The sequence below is a fragment of the Cydia amplana genome, chromosome 15 (genome assembly GCF_948474715.1).
Source record: "Cydia amplana chromosome 15, ilCydAmpl1.1, whole genome shotgun sequence".
Taxonomy (NCBI): domain Eukaryota; kingdom Metazoa; phylum Arthropoda; class Insecta; order Lepidoptera; family Tortricidae; genus Cydia; species Cydia amplana.
The window spans coordinates 12,947,687-12,953,686 of NC_086083.1; the positions used below are offsets into that span (position 1 = coordinate 12,947,687).

General features: G+C 39.3%; 1 long non-coding RNA gene across 1 annotated transcript; it reads right to left on the reverse strand.

Annotated features, from left to right (window-relative positions):
* Positions 1–5,232: 5,232 nt before the first annotated feature.
* Positions 5,233–5,689, reverse strand: LOC134654634 (uncharacterized). The gene is made up of 2 exons (XR_010097351.1): positions 5,400–5,689; positions 5,233–5,324 (listed from the first exon to the last, which is right to left on the reverse strand). It is a non-coding gene; the product is annotated as an uncharacterized LOC134654634 (long non-coding RNA).
* Between the last annotated feature and the right edge of the window lie 311 nt (positions 5,690–6,000).

The following is a 6,000-nucleotide window of genomic DNA, read 5'->3' on the forward strand; positions in this document are numbered from 1 at the left end:
TACCAAAATAGTAGGTTTTACCAAACCTGAGTTCCACTAGGTACATCCAGGGTTAAGCATCAGTTCTATCTTGGGTACTGCTCTCCCAAGTACCTACTCATCAAGACGATTCGGATGACCAAAACAGAGTGTGCCTATGTTGCACCAAACCTCAGTTCCACTAGGTACAGCCAGGGTTCAGCACCAGCTCTATCTTGGGTACTGCTCTCCCAAGTGCTCATCAAGATATGACGGATGACCAACATAGCGTGGGCCTATGTTGCAACAAACCTGAGTTTCACTAGGTACAGCAAGGGTACAGCAACAGCTCTATCTTGGGTACTGCTCTCCCAAGTACTCATCAAGACGAGTCGGATGACCAAATTAGAATGTGCCTATGTTGCACCAAACCTGAGATCCACTAGGTACAGCCAGGGTTCAGCATCAGCTCTATCTTGGGTACTGCTCTTCCAAGTGCTCATCAAATGACCAAAATAGCGTGGGCATATATTGCACCAAACCTGAGTTCCACTAGGTACATCCAGGGTTCAGCATCAGCTCTATCTAGGGTACTGCTCTCCCAAGTGCTCATCAATACGCATGGGATGACCAAAACAGCGTGTGCGTATGTTGCACCAAACCTGAGTTCCACTAGGTACAGCCAGGGTTCAGCATCAGCTCTATCTTGGGTACTGCTCTCCCAAGTGCTCATCAAGACGTGTCGGATGACTAAAACAGCGTGTGCGTATGTTGCACCAAACCTGAGTTCCACTAGGTACAGCCAGGGTTCAGCATCAGCTCGGATCTAGGTATACTAAAACCTTCTCCAGAAAGTAAGAAAAACTTTTCTGAATACCGCATCAAAATCGGTTCAGCCAAACGCGAGATAATCGCGAACAAATACATATACATACATACGGGTCAAACTGAGTACCTCCTTTTCTTTTGAAGTCGGTTAAAAATAGCCAAGGAAGCTCGCGGGCCGCAAGTGATGGGTTCACGGGCCGCATGCGGCCCGCGAGCCGCAAATTGCCGACCGCTGGGGCTAGGGGCTTGAAACTGCGTAGCCAGGTTGTGAAAGACAAATCTCATGCGTTGTATTATGATTAACCGTCCCTACTGCTACCTTTTGCTGCATAATGTTCTAAGCTACTCTGTAGAATATAAATAACCACCAATATACAAATCCACGCGTACGAAGTCGCGGGCAATGTAAATTATGCGGCAACAAGCTGAAGGTAAGGATGTTGTATTTTTATTCTTTTACAAGTTAACATCACTCACTATCGCATTAATTGTTTCTTAAACCTTGGATCAGGGATCGGAACCGGTTTTTTGCAAAAACTTCGAAATAACCATATTTTTCGAATTATTTTATACTCGAAATGTAGGACTCGGTTGTGTTTTTAGGTAACAACTTCGTATTATTAGATTGCCCAATTAGAAATGAAATAATTAGCAAAGAACGAAAAAATACCGTTTTCGTTCCCATACAAAAAATACCGGTATCCGATCCCTGCCTCGATAACCTATACAATCATTCATTCCATTCCATTTTCTTTCCTTTTCATACACTAGCGTAGATATATACTAATCCTGTCTCTTTCACGCAAGGCTAAACTACGACAATACTAAAGGGAAAGCTTTATAAAAAGCGCTTAATGATAAGGGTAACCCTTATTAAGGGATTGCAAGGCGTATAGGCTAGCGGTAAGCAATTGCAAAGGGCTAGCCTTATGTTTGGCTGAGCTTTTCGGTAAGGGTAAGTCAAATGAATGGGCTTGCAGTTCAAAATGGAGAGTCTTATAATGTGTTAGCCGTGTATAAGGGACGCCCATTGAAAGGCTTTTCTCGCGGAAAGGGTTGATCGGTCCCTGGTGAAAACTACAAAACAACTTATGGAAGCATAAGTTTATCAGTGTTTGCCATTGCACTCGCTATTGATTCATTGCGCTGTGAGCACACTTCACGGATCATTTAAAGGATCTTGGCGTTCAAAGGGTAAAAATAGCAGTTTTATTAGATCGCATTAGGTCCTCAACGGCCAGTCAATTTAAACGGAAATTGTGAAAGTGAAATCTAGTAAAACTACTATTTCGGCACACTTTTTTCTTTGACCAGAGTAACTTTCGGTTCAGGAAAACTTCGTCCAAAATCCTATTTCGTCACCTTCCTAACTCGACCACATTATTGTCCATATTCCTATATGGTTCATATAGTGGTTACACGTCACCATACATTCGTAATGTCTTCAGTACAGTGCTAAGGTGATATATGAATGTGGACGAGTTAAGAGGTGACCATTTAAGGTAGAGTAAAGTAGACAATTTAAGGTTATGAAATAGAACTGTGGGCAAAGTCGCCTTGAGCGCAACTTTCCTGTCCACTGTTGCACTTGTCAGTGCAATTGCCTGTCAAAACCAACTAATTTAAGAGCCAACAGGAGTGGTCATTTCTCCATACAAACGTACTCGACTGTTTCCTCCGTGGGTTTTGAAGCTAGAGCAATGATTTTTTCAACACAGATTAATATTGTCAATATCTGTGTCGGACCGTTTTGCTTTTTTTGATATTTTTGTTTTTTAAGGCGCTAGAGCCCTTCAAAAATGGCCAAAATGGCCTAATTGACTATGCCGCAATGAGAGGCGTGCTATTCAAAACTGACATCAATTAGTCAAAAAAGAAAAACGGTCCGACACAGATAATGTCATAATCATTTAGATTTCCAAATTTGGTTACGATTGGTTAAGTTTTGGAGGAGGAAACAGTCGAGTACGAAACCTCGATTTTTGAGATTTTTACGCAGGATTTTTCGCCTTGCCCTTATCGCACTAGTTTTAGGAGCCGCTTCCGTTAGCGAGACGGGTATATTTACCTAAAATATTTAAATCTTAGCTCCTGTTGGCTCTTAACAGTAACATGCCACACGCTTACCTTTCACTAATAACGCAGGAGGAAGAGGAATGCTCGACCGAGGAAAGCGAGGATGACGAGCCAGCTCCCCGGAGACCCCGGCCTAAGAAACCCAACAAGGCGCCCCAAGAGAACCCCGCAGAGTGCAAGCAACAGTAGCTTGCACATGACCCTAGCTTGATAACCCATGGGGTAAATGGTACATGGTGCTGTCAATTCTTCGTGCGAGTAGCGGTGCAAGTTGAAGGTGGGCATTTTCATTTTAACTTGCACTTTAGAGCAGGGATCGGAACCGGTTTTTTGCAAAAACTTAGAAATAACCATATTTTACGAATTATTTTATACTCGAAATGTAGGACTCAGTTGTGTTTTTAGGTTACGACTTCGTATTATTAGATTGCCCAATTAGAAATGAAGTAATTAGCAAAGAACGAAAAAATACCGTTTCCGTTCCCATACAAAAAATACCGGTATCCGATCCCTGCTTTAGAGCGACCTAAGTCGTGTTTCAGTAACGTCTAACCGTTACATGCCTGACAAAATGTATGGGATTTGACATTGACCGTCAGTTTTGTAACGATTGCTAACAGGCCGTTAAAGGTGCACAGTTAAGTGAAAATGCTCAGGTATCGGCTCGAAGCCGCATCATTGATATGTAAGGATTTTTTTGAAATTGAAGCCAAATCTGATGCATTTTTACATTGAAAGTGCCTTTTGTTTTTGTAGCATCTGGAATTTTGTGGAATGCCGGCGCGACAATGAATGAAATTTAATTAAAAACAGTTTTTTCCATAAACAAGGCCACTCAAATATATTTTACAGTACATATGGGGCTACTTTTCCGCACTAGTGCGTAAAATAGCACTTTTCGTGCGTATGTCGAAACTTTAAAGTGCCATATGTACTGTAAAACGTTGTTCGATACACGTGCGAATAGGTAATTCGCAACTCGTGTCGATTTAAAACACTCCCTTCGGTCGTGTTTTAATTTATCGCCACTCGTTTCGAATTTCCTCTTTTTCGCACTTGTATCGAAAATAACTATTACAGTACATATGGGGCTACTTTTCCGCACTAGTGCGTAAAATAGCACTTTTCGTGCGTATGTCGAAACTTTAAAGCGCCATATGTACTGTAAAACGTTTGATACACGTGCGAATAGGTAATTCGCAACTCGTGTCGATTTAAAACACTCCCTTCGGTCGTGTTTTAGGTTTACTTTCGTTTGGGCCAAATACCTTTCGCAAAATTTCACTTCCCAACAAACTTATCGCAATAGTTTCATTTCCCAAAGGAACCTTTAGCAAAGTTACACTTCGCATATAATTTATTTGGTCAAATTATCATTTGGCATGATTTTACTTTGTCAAATGTTATTAGGACAAAAACTTATTTAGCAAACGTTTTTTATTGGCTAATATTATATTCCAAGAAGATGTTTCATCAAATTGTCACTTCGCAAATTTGACAAATAGGCATCCCTATTTAATTTAATACCTAAATTTGTCGTGTTAATATAAGTAGGTACGATAAGTCTACGTAATTTGGGTGGGTTAGGTTAGGTTTGAACTGCGATCCTCACAAAACCAAACCGCTATCAGAAAAGTGGGTTAGGTTAGAACTGACCTTTACAGAAACAAAATGCTAAAAACATGTCCAAGGTCGGGATAAAGTATTTCAAATGAAAGCAAACATAAAAATACTGCAGGCCCTCTATTGGTATGTAAATTGTATGCCAATGCCATGTAATATTTTGGGACATTAAGTTATGCTTAATGATACATTTGACTAAGTAATACTTGGTAAAATGAAACTTGACCAAGTAATTATTTGCTAAACAATAACATGCCAAAAAAGACTATTGCCAACTGAAAAATTGCGATAAGTTGTTTTGCCAAATATTTTTTTGGGAAATGATAGTTTGGGAAACATAGTTTGGGATGTGATACTTTGGGAAACGTTTTTGGCCCATTCGTTAGTAAACCGTGTTTTAATTTATTTCCTCTTTTTCGCACTTGTATCGAGAATAACTATTACACGTGATCACATTTTTGAAGTGATGGGCGAGTGTGCTTATTTCTCGTTTATATCTCGATTTACTTATTATTTTTATTGGTTATTATTATTATTATTATTGGTTAGTCAGCCGGAACTGACGAGATTCTTGTCGCCCATAAAGAAGTTTTGACAGTTGTAATCGTATGTAACCTCGCAATAGTTTTCATTTCCCATACATTCCTTCGTATTTTGAATGTTACAATTATTTTTATTGCAGTCTTCATTTTAAAATTAATTTTGTAAGAATTATCCGCCTTAGCTTGGCCATTGTATTTGCATCTCTTATAGTTTTGGTGCGTTGCGCCTTCCTGCCGTCCTAAAAGCGCAGTGGATATTTGTATTTTCTGCGTTTTTCGTTTCGACAGTTATTTAATCTGTCAGCTCCCACGGCTCATATATGAGCCAGAACGCTTATGGTGACGTCATATCGTGCGATTCGACAGGTTAACGGTTAGGATAAACACATGTGATGTAGCAACAGCCGATAGGTTTTATAAAAACGTTGTTTTAAGACTAATATACATAGATATTACTGATGCATCGTTTAGAACGCAAGTAAGCCCGTTACATAGGCGTAATTGTTATGTTAAGGAACGCAGGAGTTGCCGATGTCTTATGGTGTAATAAGACATTGGATTTAGTATTACAATATCAACCGCATACACCAGCTATAAGGTATTTGTACACGTTTTTAAAATAAACTTATTAATTTACGCAATCTATTTTATTTCATATCCTTTCCCCTGGCAGTGTTGGCAGACATGCGACAGAAATTTGATGAAAATAAACATAACATTGTTGCGAACTTTCCAAAAAGTTTGAAAATTTCGATTCTCATAGGTACAAACATGAAGTTTCCGAAAATTTTCCTGTGGAATGTGGATTATGAAGGTTACTCAAAACTATGTAAGAAAAAGAAAATGCTGTTTTCGTTGGATCAATTTATTGACAATTATTTAACAATGTATCACGATTTGTCTTTTATTACATACAACCACGTTCAGATCTACATCGTGATAACTAAATAAATATTGCAATTGCTAACAGTAT